This window comes from Cupressus sempervirens, chromosome 4 (assembly GCF_028749045.1).
Source record: "Cupressus sempervirens isolate cs-2001-9-10 chromosome 4, ASM2874904v1, whole genome shotgun sequence".
Lineage (NCBI taxonomy): Eukaryota > Viridiplantae > Streptophyta > Pinopsida > Cupressales > Cupressaceae > Cupressus > Cupressus sempervirens.
The window spans coordinates 777,034,841-777,050,152 of NC_143121.1; the positions used below are offsets into that span (position 1 = coordinate 777,034,841).

The 15,312-nt window shown below is 31.6% G+C and overlaps 2 pseudogenes; both read right to left on the reverse strand.

Annotated features, from left to right (window-relative positions):
• Positions 1–325: 325 nt before the first annotated feature.
• On the reverse strand, positions 326–1,056 carry LOC149563692 (vacuolar iron transporter homolog 3 pseudogene; annotated as a pseudogene).
• Positions 1,057–9,005: 7,949 nt separating this feature from the next.
• LOC149563693 (vacuolar iron transporter homolog 3 pseudogene) lies at positions 9,006–9,587 on the reverse strand (annotated as a pseudogene).
• Between the last annotated feature and the right edge of the window lie 5,725 nt (positions 9,588–15,312).

Here is a 15,312-nt window from a genome sequence, read left to right on the forward strand (position 1 = left end):
AACTTAGTTATGTTCTAGATCACATGCAACAATCACTTAGTTATGTTAGTTATGTTATGATTTATTCACTACGTGTGGCTTGCAGGTTGCTCCGAAGTGGGTCGCAAGGCTTGCCTATTCCATGCTCCCCAACCATCTAAGCTCTTATTTGCAACAGAACGCTACTAATATTTCCATTGAGTTTTCAACTTTTCATGAGATTCAAACGATCTCTGACATGAACTGCTGAGAAGACGAGGGAAAACACCCAAACTATGAAAATAAAAGCTAGAGACACACAAAAAAAAAAAACATGAACATAAAACTGCCTGAGCAATAATCTACGTTAGTCAAGATGCACTTTGGTACGATGGAAAAGCCTGACCAAGCCATAAGTGACAGACATGGCAATCCATCCTCCACGGAGAACTCTGAGACCCCCTTTCACCACAGAAACTCCCCCAAAATAAGCTCCCACTGCTCCAAACATAAAAAGCAGCAAGCTTGAAACTCCCGCAAGAACCCCAATTCTAACATTATAATCCCCAATGAAGGCAGCAGAGATCAATGGAAGAAATGCACCCGCAGAAAAAGCAATGGCCGATGAACACGCGGCCAGAAGAGGGTTGGGAAGGGCGGCTATTTCACTACTTGTAATGGAAGAGAAGGAAGAGATTTTCTTTAGGATTTCTCCAGATGCTGAGGATTTCGCTTGTGTTTCTGTTCCATCTTTTTCCATCATTTCTTTTCCCCCTTTCTTCATATTCTTTCTTCTTTTCAAGATTGCAATTTCAACGTCACGTTGGGTCTGCACAGAAACGAATTCTCCGATGGCCATGCTGGAAGCTCCTGCAATCAGCGCCGCCAGGCCGGATAAAATCATGAGCTTGGGATTGACGGCACCGACTCCCATCATCAGGGAGGCCGTTGTGAGAAGGCCGTCATTTGCTCCCAATATGGCGGCGCGAAGGGCCTGCCCGATTTGGGAATCGTTAGAGGATTCTTCTTCTTCTTTTGGTGGGCCTTCCTTGCTGTTTTGGATTGAAATTGTCATGCTTCTGTCTAGAGAAGCAGGGGATGGCGGCTCTGGAGCTACTTGCTTGGAATCCATGGCTCTCTTTCGGGCTCCTCGTTGATTTGGGGTTTGCTTGGGCTCTTTTTATCACGAGTTTTCCAAAGAGGGAAGACAAGATGGATGCATAGAGATGATCCACAACAGAGAAGAGCCAAGATAAGACAATGGAGGATCAGGGAAGCGGCTACTCACCCGCCAAAATTCTCCAAATTTTTAAACGATGTATTTATCACAATCTGTATTGTTAGTTTATTCTTGGTAATGTCTACAATCACGAGCCCATATTTTGTCACGTTCATCCTTGGTAAAGTCTAAAATAATGAGCTCATAGTTTATAACTACCTATTATGTACTTACTTCACTTAAAATCGATCTATTTGTTTTTTCTAAGTGCCGCAAGATTCGAGGTTATTGATCTATTTGTTTTTTTCCTTAATACAAGCAAGGTTCAAGATTATTGATCTATTTGTTTTTTCCTTAGTACGGTAAGGTTCTTCCCAAAAATTAGAAAATTGAAATATATATATATATATATATATACACACAAACAAAAATAAAGAAAGAGAGATGATAAAAAAGTTGAAAATAAAAATTAATTATTGTTTTTCAACTAATAAATAACTTTTGATAGAATTTAAAATTAAAACTTTATCAAGTGTACAAAGTAGTATTGTGCAAACTCTTTATTTCTCAATTAATTTTTAATTTCATGTATCATAATTCAAAAAAGTAAAAACTTTTTACTCATTGAAATATCATGAATTTACAATTGTACCTTCATTTAGAAAGTTAATGAAGAAATGGAATGGTTTTTATTTTGCATACAATTGCGTTGTAGAAGTCAATTGTGTTAATTAAGACATATTTTAAATAATTAAAATGAAAAATAATTTTTTAATATTTTAATAACTTTACATGTCAAATTTCTTCATAGGATTAAGTAATTTATAAAATTATATATATTTATAAAATAATATTAAATACTTATAAGCGATAAATAAATTAATTAAAAAGTTGATGGATGAGTATATACTATGATGTAATAAACAACAAATAGAATATATCATTAATTAATTAATTCTAATATATATTTTATAAATAATTTAATAATAAATCTTTATTTAATCTTTAATAATAATTCTATTTTTTGTTCTTAGATACAATTTTTTTTACATACCATATAATATATAATAAAAATTTTAATTTTAATTTTAATTTTTTTATGAATAGTCCTTTTCTATTAACAAATTAATATACTTTTTATAAATTTCTTTTTATTTAAACTCTATAATTAATTCAAAATAATATCATAGTTTAATAAATGATAAATAAACTTGTCAAGATATCAAGTGGTCACAATTGTCTAAAAAAAATCTAGATAGGAAGAAAACCTAGACTAATAAAACAAGATTTCCTAAATAAAAATATTCATAAAACATAATATAATATTTGAATTGTAATTATGATCAATTACACAAACATTGCCTCTAATTATAAAGTTTTTCTTAACATAAAATATCTCATATAAAGAAACAAATAAAGAAATAAAAAATAGAAAACCTTATAAAACTCGCATACAAATGCATGGAATGGAAAAATAGTACAAAACAACATGTGGAGTTAATTACCCTATAAAACAAGAGATGCAATGTGTCAAAGTTCCTACCAATAATTGGAAAAGAAGGAAAATATAGATTTATAGATAGAAAGGAATGATAGAAAGAGAGAGCTAAAAGAGAGAATGATATGTTATTATAAGGAAAGGAATTTAAAATATTAATAATTATATTATTTTAAGACATATATAAATAACAATAGAAATTATATTATATGAATGAACTACTCATTTCTACCAATTCAACTATAAGTTAAATATTTAATTTTCAAAAATGAATTGTTGATTACTTAATTCACAAACTACCAAAATATCTAGTATGTTCGAAGGGGTAGTATTAGTTTAACAATTTGTAAAATGGTATTAAAAAATAATTTAAAAAAGATTGTAAAATAGTAGCTAGTAATATGTAGTGTAAACTTAAAGAACTAGCATTTTACAATTGGCAAAAATAAACATCAATGCAAAACTATTAAATATATTTAAAATAAAAAAATAAAAGATATTTAGCTCTATATTTGAAGTTGGTAAGCGAAAAAAATTATGATAATTAATATTGATTACATTCATTTTTGTTCAAAGTGGTGTGAGGTGGAAGATAAAAATATTACTTTTTGGAAAATCTAATGAACTTGTCACAAGTGTGGAAAAGATAAAGTTGTAATTAATGCATTCATTAATACATGATAGTGTTAGAAAATATTTGTATTTTTGTTGGAGAAAATTGAATTTTCTCATTGCCAAAAATAGATTGGTCCAATAAAGTGAATGAAAAATATGATTTATAAAATAATGAAAAATCAAGAAAAGATATAAAAATTTGAAGTTTCTTTTAATCTTTTAAATCCTATGAGTTGATTGGTTAGTTGAATTGAAAAAATGAATTGAATGAAAGCAATAGTATCCTATCTTTGGTAGGAATTGGTAATCGAAACATACTACAGAGTTAATTACCCTCGTACACAAGTATTCAAAGTGTATGTTTTTTCTTCATAAGACATCTATACACTTTCTTATTAATGCTATTGAATTTTTTTATTTTTTTGGGACAAAAATTAATTTTTCTCCCTACTATATTTTGTATCAGCCAATAGTAAGATGGATAAATGAAAAATTTATAATTGTTAAAATAGAAAAGTAAATGAAGCTATAGAAATTTCGTTCAAAAGTTTTAATTCTACATTAGTATTGGTTAAATTAATTGAAAAAATGAACTCAATGAAGACAATAGTATCCTTCCAAATAATATCAAACAAGGTTATTGATCTCCTTGTCTTTCTCACCCTTAAACATATTCTCTTTATAATAAAAATAAAATATATTTAAGATATTGTGTGTGTGTGTGTGTGTGTGTGTGTGTGTGTGTAAGGTGACAATGAGAAAGCAAAAACAAAGTTATTGATCTCGTCTTTCTTTCTCACCTTAAACATATGCTCTATTTGTATTTTTCTTTATTATATTTACACACACACACACACGCGCGTGCACACACACACACACACACACACACACATACATGTATATATGTATATATGTGTGTGTCTATTTATGTATGTATGTATATCTATATGTATGTATGTCTGTGTCTATATATATATATATATATATATATATATATATATATATATATATATATATATATATATATATATATATATATATATATATATATATATATATATATATATATATATATATATATATATATATATATTTATATAAGGTCAATTGATCAAAGATTTTCCTTTATTTGGTGGGCCAGAGCCTTCTATTATTTGGTTCTACATTCACCAGGGCTAGTGAAACCATAGATGCACTTTGAACCACACAAGTGCTGCTAATGTGTTATTGCTAATAACATTTGAATGCGTTGATTTGGCTTAATGGTGTTACATTTATGACATAGATTGTTTATTGCTTTAGAAATTATTAGGTAAAATCGGAGGCATTCTAGTTAGAGCTCTATGGATAGAGGAAAAGGGTTACACATTCCTTTTCTTTGAAGGACCTTCCAAGCACTAGAATTGTGCCCCCTACCAATTCCATATCTTGAGATCTAATTCTAGGTTAAGTTGACTTGGAGAGCTAGTTGCTTATGATGTTTAACCATAACCACCAAGTGCAACCTCCTCTATCTCCACCCCTAGGTACACACACACACACACACACACATGAAAATGAGAGAAGATTGAAGACACCACAAGAGAGAAAAATGTCTACAATTGTGTATGACCCTTAGAGGATATTGCTAATGTCTCTACTTGGGTGTTGTATCGACATATATAACATGCACTCTACACATCAAGCGGTGTGGTTCTTTACGCTCTAGATTTAATTTTTATTTTTGTTCTCTTTTTTGAAATGTTTCTTTTTTACCATTATTTCACTTGACCCTTACATGTGTAAACCCTTATGGTGTCATTTGAAATTAGGTTGGCTGAGTTCTCTTTTGTGTCAAGATCTTGGCAGTTCAGAGACGTAATTTTGAACATCATTGAGATAAGGAAGTATTTGATTAGATATTGATTTGTCTTGTGATATACATTGGACTGATGTTTTGGTGTTGTTCCTATAATACAACAAAGGGAACGACACATCATAAGAAAGGGGGAATATTGTTGGAGTGAGGTAGTCTAACCTTGTAAAACTATAGAATGGTAATGGAATTCACACACACATGTAGGAGAATTCTTAAAATGATAAAAAACATTCTTATTATTATTTCAAGTGTGTATTTTTTTGTTGAATTATGTTACTTCAATTATGCGTTAATATTATCTTTGGAAGGTTGTAGTTTCATTCAAGTGAAAATTTTGAATTTTTTAAATAGATGGTAAAAAATCTTGTTGATTTTTATAGCATCTTAATTAGAATATATGTAAAATTTTAAGTATTGAATCAATAGAAGTAAAAAATTTGAAAAAAAAAAAATTCTCATGGGTTATGAATGCAATATTCATCAAGCATTAGGAGTGATGCATCTCTTAAGGGGGGGAGGATGTCATAACTCAAGTTCCCTTTTTTGAATAAATTGGCATTCCAATTGCCATGTGAATCAGTGAATCTAGTTCTTGCAACCATTATGATTTAATGACATAAAAAAATGAACTGGTCAGGCATGTGATCTTGAAGGAGGAGGAAAGTTAGGTCAGTTACAATGGAAAAGGGGATAAAAGAATGAGTTATGACAAGATATGGACAAGGCAGCTGAAGAAGTCCAAGGAATGATTGAAAACCATCAGGAACAACATAGGTTTCTCTCCTTTGTGATTGTGTTAGTGGATTAAGTTGCATAAGTGGTAGATTGATAAACTAGTTGAGTAGTTTCTATAATTCGAAAAATCCAAAGCTCTTTTTCTATTTTTACATGCTTTGCCTCTATGTTTACATGCTTTGTCATTCTTTTTGTTTAGCATTCCTTTTGTTGAGAAAACTTACAACAACTCAAATGTTCCCGAGAAAAAAAAAACTTAGAAGCCTAAGTTGAGATGAGGAAATCTATGGAATGTTGTTATATCTTACCCCAATTTGCTATTGCATCTTGTAGTTTGTTAGTTAATTAACGAAATTAGGGAGGAATAATATTAACCCAATGTTGGTTCAAACCATCTCATTAGACTAAATGTAATCAAACCGTGGACTGAACCATTAAGCTAATTGATTGGTTAAAAGGGAAGTGATTAAGTGTTCATTAGTTTCGAACCTTCTTATCCAATTCTAGTTATAACTTGTGGATTCATTATAAAAAAATTCTCCCTAGATCAATAGATTATGAATGTGTGTATCCACTTGTTTCACACAATACTAACTCCAAGAACCTTTAGGAGCAACCCTTAAAACCATTGGGTAGTCTTGCTACATTAACTTGGAATAACATAATTTTTTTTATCATATTTCAATTACTACTTTTGCCAAAGTCGTGTAAAATGCTCATAATTTGATCTTCATGCTTTGGTGTTTTCTGTCTTCAAACCTGCTTGAATTCCATAGTTAGATGGAAGTTGTTTAAAGATTGTCTTATATTCTATTAGTTACTACAGTGCATCCCAATTTAGGTAAAAAGCGTTGCAGATCTATTTCAAATTAGAAGCAAATGTTTATATTTTGTATATCCAATTCATGTCAACATAACATTGAGGAAATCTATGAGAAAGTTCCATTTGTGTACAGAATATAATTAGGCTTAACCCTTTAGATTTGTGTCTCTTTCTATATAATCACCCTATTACAAGTTAATGAGGCTAGAACCTCTAGTGGAAGCAGTGCTTGAGGGATCAAGTTATTTTTCTATTACAAGGAACACCAATTCATATGGTTTCCTTATTGCAAACATAGCTATATTCTTAGACACCAAAGGAGGGTAGTTTCTTTTACTGTTAACTGGCTTTTAATCAAGTACCAACATAGAAGTTAACTCAACTTCAAATCTCTCAAACTTTGTCAATTGTGCAAAGGGCATTGATACATCAAACCTTGTTGTCATCTACTTTGATTGGAGTGACCAAAATTGGTAGAGAGATACAACCATAGCAATGTTCTCTCTTGTAGTGTGTGTAAAGAATGCTAGGCATTAAGCTACAACCAAGATGCTTCATTGGTAGTTAATAAACTAAAACTTAGTTATGTTCTAGATCACATGCTAAGACATTAGTTCATTCCTGAATGATTGATTACTTCTAATATCTAGTTCTGAAATGTAAACATATGCTTGAAGACTCTACTACATCAATTATATTTATTTGATTGTTGAAGCTAATGTATAACTGCATAATGTATTATAAGGTGTTGTATAAAAACTTTTAAAAGTTGTTTATTGGAAATAGAAATTGATGTCATTGAATGGAAGTATCAACTTTATGTTTAACGTTAAATACTAGTATTTGAATCATGTACATTGAAGTATGTATGATGTGTAGCTCTATATCATTGAATAAATGTAATGTTTACACATTTATTTATGGATTGATTACTATCAACCTTTTATTATGGAATTCAATTCCATGATGGTTAATATTCAACTAGGGTCTCCATATGTATTTTATGCACTTTATATTCTAAGGGTGGTGTGGAAATGCTTAATAGGATTGAGAGAATATATATGATCTTTTATGATCCTAATGTTGGGTAGAGCTTTTTCAAAATAAATAATAATGATGGATGTTTCTCCTAGACTTTCCTTTTGATTTATGTTGGTTAATATATTGTTTCCCTTGTATAAGTTAGAATATGGTTTTTAGAATACTTTTGGACAACTAATAAAATGTTGCTTACATTGTTGTTATATGCACCTTGTATAATAATATCTTATGAGACGAGCTCAAGGCTTGATCGTACTTGAATTCTATTCGAAGGAGAATGAGTTCATTTATACTAGAGAGATGACATTTTGTACTTGTTGTACACAATTTCATTATTGCTCATAGTTTTTCTTAGTTAGACTCCCTCGTTGTCAGGTTGGGTATCTTTCATTTTAGGAAAGATTTCAAGGAAGCTTAAAAGCATCGTGATAGGGTGGTAAAACACTCTTACAATATTCTCACCCTTGTGTTCTTAAATAGTTTCTGCGGTTTCATTTCAACTTGGTCGTCAAGGTTAGGCCATCTGGTATCTGGTATATGCATTCTTTTAAATTCAATGTTAATTAAAAGTTAATGTTGACTAATCAATATTCCAATTACCTTGACTCTCGTTAACCTTCCACATTTTATGGATATTGCTGATGGGCAGTCTTTACACTAATTGGAACTTATTGACACATCTATAATTAGTCATTGTTTCAAACTAAAAGTCTATGACACTTGCATACAAGTGAATTGAACTTATATTACCACCTACTCAAACATATATTGCTACATATGCAACAATCACTTATGATTTATTCAGTAGTAGTTGAACATTAACCCCAACAATTTTCACCAAAACATCAAAATAGTAAAATTGCACCACACAAGACTTGCACGCTTCTTTTTATATCCTAATAGTCTTCACCATAACATCAAAACAGTTGCATAGATTGCTACATATGCAACAATCACTTATAGATTGCTACATATGCAACAGTCACTTATGAGTCATTCACTACGTGTGTGGCTCACAAGTGGCTCCAAAGTGGGTCACAAGGCTTGCCTATTCCATGCTCCCCAACTATCTAAGCTCTTATTTGCAACAGAACGCTAACTAATATTTCCATTGAGTTTTCAACTTTTCATGAGATTCAAATGATCTCTGACATGAACTGCTGAGAAGACGAGGGAAAACACCCAAACTATGAACAATAAAAGCGAAGGACACAAGAAAAAGAAGAAGAAGATAAAACTGCCTGAACAATAATCTACGTTAGTCAAGAGGCACTTTAGTACGATGGAAAAGCCTGAACAATCCATAAGTGATAGACATGGCAATCCATCCTCCACCGAGAACTCTGAGACCCCTTTTCAGCATAGAAACTGCCCCAAAATAAGGTCCCACTGCTCCAAACATAAAAAGTGACAAGCTTGAAACTCCCGCAAGAACCCCAACTCTAATATTATAATCCCCAATGAAGGCAGCAGAGATCAATGGAAGAAATGCACCCACAGAAAAAGCAATGGCCGATGAACACGCCGTCAGAAGAGGGTTGGGAAGGGCAGCTATTTCACTACTTGTAATGAAAGAGAAGGAAGAGATTTTCTTTAGGATTTCTCCAGATGGTGAGGATTTGGCTTGTGTTTCTGTTCCAACTATTTTCATCATTTGTTTTCCACTTTTCTTCATATTCTTTCTTCTTTTCAAGATTGCAATTTCAAAGTCTCGTTGGGTCTGCACAGAAACGAATTCTCCAATGGCCATGTTAGAAGCTCCTGCAATCAGCGCCGCCAGGCGGGATAAAACCATGAGCTTGGGATTGACGGCACCGACTCCCATCATCAGGGAGGCCATTGTGAGAAGGCTTCATTTGCCTACCCGATTTGGGAGGATTGTTCTTCTTCTGCTTCTTTTGTTTGAAATTGTCTAGAGAAGCTGGGGATGGTGGCTCTGGAGCTACTTGCTTGGAATCCATGGCTCTCTTTCGGGCTCCTCGTTGATTTTGGGTTTTCTTGGCTTCTTTATTATAGGGAATTCTGTGCGGATATCACGAGTTTTCCAAACATGGACGACAAGATGGATGCTTAGAGATGATCCACAACAGAGAAGAGCCAAGATAAGACAGGGTGGAGGATCAGGGAAGCGGCTACTCACCCGACAAAATTCTCCAAATTTTTAAACGATGTATTTATCACAATCAATATTGTTAGTTTTATTCTTGGTAATGTCTATCATCACGAGGCCATATTTTGTCCCAATTGGCTATGCAGCCAAAATGTTTGTATAATAGAATTTATTAATAGTTTAGAAACTATAAAACAGTTATAATATAATTTGAATTTGAATTTAATATTAAATAATAATAAAATGTCTATTATGTAGCTTATCAAACAAGATTATTGATCTCCTTGTCTTTCTTAGCTTAAACATATTCTATTTGTATTATATATATAAAGACGAGAGAAAATGGAAGACACCATGAGAGAGCAAAATGTCTACAGTTATATATGACCCTTAGAGGATATTGCTAATGTCTCTACTTGGGTATTGTATCGGCACACATAACATCCACTCTACACATCAAGCTATGTGATTAATAGTTTATAAATTATAAAACTGTTATAATATAATTTGAATTTGAATTTAATATTAAATAATATTAAAATATCTATTTTGTAGCTTATCAAGCAAGATTATTGATCTCCTTGTCTTTCTCACCTTATATATATATATATATATATATATATATATATATATATCTGTGTATGGTGAGAAAGACAAGAGAGAAACAAGTTTATTGTTCTCCTTGTCTTTCTCACCTTAAACATATTTATAGAATACAATAGAATATGTTTAAGGTGAGAAAGACAAAGGAGAAACAAGGTTATTGATCTCCTTGTCTTTCTCACCTTAAATATATATTCTTTGTATATATATATATATATATATATATATAAAATTCTCTTTGTGTGTGTGTGTGTGTGTGTGTGTGTGTAAAGATGAGAGAAAAATGAAGACACCACGAGAGAGAAAAATGTCTACAACTATATATGACCCTTAGAGAATATTGCTAATGTCTCTACTTGGGTGTTGTTTCGACATACATAATGTCCACTCTACACATCAAGCTGTGTGATTCTTTATGTTTTGGATTTAATTTTTAGTTTTTTTCTCTTTTTCAATATAGTCTCTTTGGTACCTTTATTTCCCTTGACCTTTACATGTGTAAACCCTTATGGTGCAATTTGAAGTTAGGCTCTTTGTGTTCTCTTTTTTGTTTGTATCACTTGGAAAGTTAACATAAAACATATGACCAAATAAGGATAATAGAAATTTTAGTAAGGATGAAGATGTGCATAAGAAAATTTAATCAAAGTCTATCTCTCAACTATTGTTGTTTGAAGGGAAGGAGAAAGAACCCACAAAACCCTCATATTTAAAATAATTATCACAAAGGATTGTGTGGTTTCTTGCCCCCCTCTACTAAATTTGATGGAGAATTCATCATCAATAAAGTGGAAAAAGTAGGATTATTGGGGACCAACTCCAATGGAGTGGGAAATTGTAGAAAAATCATATATATATAGGAAAAAATAAGTTCCCTTCTAATATCTCCAAGACTTTGGCCCTTTCTCTAAATGAAGACACAAGAACATCTATAAAAAATGAAACCTAACAATAAACAACATGCATATTCTCATTGTTGTTATGGATTTTTATTGACTGCCTTCAAGAATTTTTTCTGATGTCTAGTTCTGAAACATCTGGGGTAAGAAGTTAGAAATTGATGCAAGTTTCTACTAAGTGTTGCATAAAGGTTTCTTTGCTATCTTTCCTAAGAATATTAATATGCAAGAAATGGTTTTAAAGTGGTCATTTTGGAATGTGGGAAATCATATGGTTAGAGCCATCCTGTGGTCACCTAAGGGAAATATAGAGCCAGTGTTAGCCCATTCCTCACCTAATTGGGTTGAACTCAAAGGGCTTCAGCCAAAATTTTGGCATTTTATTTCTTAAATCCTTAAACCCCTAGGCTCTATGCTACAACTAGAGGAATCTAGGGTAGATTTTCCTTATTTGAACTCCAAGATTTTTATTGCCCTTGTACAAGAATTTTGCATACCAAAAAAATTTCTTTGAATTTGGATGGAAGTAGTTATCAGCAAGAACTCACCCTACTTGGTAACCTAAATCCATTCTTTCATTGTAAACATAACACCACACTAGAAAGGGTTTCCCTTCTGTTAGAATCAATCAAAAGGGTTTTGTTTTCAGTTGCGAATCAAATATAAATGAAATCAACCCTAATAATACAATACAAAATAATATCAAGGAGAATATGAGGAAAAATCTTGATCTAAGAAACAATTCAGAGAATGAAGAAAGTAAGGACCTTAATAGAAAACCTCTTGGTGGGTGAAATGTAAATGACAATACCAATTTTTTCTCCCTCTCAAATCCTCTCTTTGGGGATAATTATAAAGTGATCACTTACATGAAGCTTGATAAATCTCATCCCACGTCCCTAGGACATGGTGAAGATGCACCTCTTGAGAATCAGGGATCCTAATGCTTGAAAAATTCCCAATAGATAGTCATAGAGACCATCAAAGAAAGAGATGAAAAAATTAGAACTCTTAAGTTGTACATTTGGAACCTAAAGATATCCCCTTGGGTACCTCAATTGCTATGGATGTGAAAACTAGTGATAGTCAATTAGTTATTATGCCTCAATATTCTAATGGTTTTTTTAAGGATGGATTTACATAAGTGGTTATTAAGAGTTGTTAAAAAAGAGGAAGATCACAAAAATGAGTTCATTTTCTAAATATGGTAGCCCAAGTAATAAATCTAGAAAACTAGAGATGCTCAATTCTTTAATAGAATTTACAAAACCCAAAAATATTCTTAAAACTTATCAATGATGACGACATTTAAATTTTAAAATGTTAGAATGTTAGAGGCATAGAAATCGAGGATAGGAAGTATGTGGTGAGAGATTGGAAAAATAAAGTGCAAAAAATTGTTTTTTTCATCTCACTAGAAACTATGCTTAGTCAATGCTAGATTTTCTCCTTCATCTTGCTCAACCATAACTATCACTCGACTAATTTTGTTTTGCTAAACTTCTACTTAAGTTCTATTACACTACCAATATTATTCTGTTTTGGTTGCATTACACTTCTCCCTCTATGATATTGATTATATTATCAACTACATCGACTCCCTCTTTCATTGGATGGTAACTTAGCACATAACCTCCCACACTACTTTTGATATTAGATGGAAATTGTTATACCATATTCTCCCTCTTTGACAATAATGCCAAATACATCATCCACTTATACACATTATCTCCTCTTTTTCATTGTCTATCTGCTCTTGTACTAATCACTTCCTTTGTCATCTTGACTTGCAGCTTCATCTACTCATGATTCTTTTTCATCGTTTCAAAACTTTAGGAAGCCCCTAAAGTGTGACCTCCTACATCAATTTATAAGATATTCTAATCATAATAATTGATGTAATGATGTATCTCTTTTTAGTTTTATTCAGATAGGAGAATGACCCCTAACTTACCTCTTAGATACTCAAAAGCATCCTAAGTTAGTTCCTTACTAAATATATCATGTAGCTGGCCCTTTGTGTTCAAATACTCCAATTTCACTTCTTTTTCTTGTATTATCTCTATCAAGTAATGATACTTGATTGCAATGTGTTTGGTCTTTATGTGCATCACAAGATTCTTAGATATGTTTATATATCTTTTGTTATAACAATATATCACCATAGGTTTAGTAATCTCTTCCTTCATACCTTTAAACAATTTCTTGATCCAAACAATGTTTGAACAATTAACTACTATAACAAAATAGCTATCCTTTTCTATGAATTGAGAAATAAAATATTGCTTCTTTTTTGTCCATGAAATCAATCTCCTTCCTAGAAAGAAAGCATTTTCACTTGTATTCTTTCTATCATCATATGTCTATACTTTCATCTCAAATTTGTCACTCTTCTTATATACCATAAACCATAGTGTTTTGTTCCTTTCAGATATCTCAATATCCTTTTCACAACCACCATGTGATTCCCTAGGATCAAGAGAGAATCTAACAGCAATACAAAAAATAAAGGCAATGTCAGATCTAATATGTACAACATATTACAATTGACCAATCATTGTGTTGTACAATGCCTAATTTACTTTAGCAAAATCATCATTTTTCAATAGTTTGTGACTAGTGACCATAGGTGTTCCAACTAGTATTGAATCTTCCATTCCAATGATCTTCAATACCTCCTTAATATACTTTGATTGTGTAATGTAAATTCCTTTCTTCATCTGATAAACTTGAAAACCAACAAAGAACTTAATCTCTCAAAACATTGACATCTAAAATTCTTTCTTCGTTTCATTAGAAAATGATTTTCACAATACATAATGTCCTCCAAATATGATATAATCAACAAATATTTCAGCTAGAAATATATTTTTCATAGATTCACTTTCCAATTATAGATTGATATTGTCATTAGTTCTTGCAAAACTAATTTTCATTGAATATGTATGTAACCTTTCATACCATGCTCCAGGGGATTGTTTCAAACCATGTAATGCTTTGTATAACTTACATACCATATTCTTCTTGCTTGGATTAAAAAGTCCTTTAGTTTTATAAAAAAAGACTCCTTCTAAGATTTCATTCAAAAATGCAGATTTGACATCCATCTAGTATACCTTTAAACCTTGTAAGAAGGAAATGCAAGAAAATTTTTCACTCCTTCCAACCTTGCAATTGGTGCAAATGTCTCTCCATAATCAACTCCTCTTGTGCATATCCCTTACAAACTAGTCTTTCTTTGTTCCTTGTCACTTCACCTTTCTCATTCAACTTGTTTCTAAATACCCACTTTATTCTAATCACATTCTTGTCCTTTGGTCTTGGTACCAATGTCCATGTCTTGTTCTTTTCAATTTGATCAATTTTCTCATTCATTTTCTTAATCCAATCTTCATTCTCTAAACTAGCTTTGACCGATTTAGGTTCAAATTCACATAGTAGACATGTATCATTCTTCAACTTGCTTCTTGTCATGACTCTTAAATCTTTGTCACCAATGATTTGATTAGGTTTATGGTTCCTCCTTAAACATTTTTCTATGAAAGGTTTAGATTTTCTCACTTTTTGTGGTAGCTCACTTGATCCAGCTTGCTCATCCTCTTCAAGTATCTCTAGCTACAACTTGACATTGTCTATCTAGTGTTTAGTCTCCTTTCAATGACATTTGACTTCTTCTACTTTGTAAATCGACTCTTACATGTTGATGCTCAACATATCTTTTCTACTAAACCTTGATAGTTAGGTAATGTACCTAGTTCTCCTTCATAGATGAAGACAAACTTTCTATGATATTTAGTTTCTTTGTTGCATTCCTCTTCATTCTTCTCTGTAAATTCACCAATTCTAATATTTTCACTTACCATAATTGTGTTAATAGTAGGATTGAAACACTTTTATTCCTTTATTTTAGTGGAATATACTAGGAATATACCTTCATCACTTGTTGCATCAAG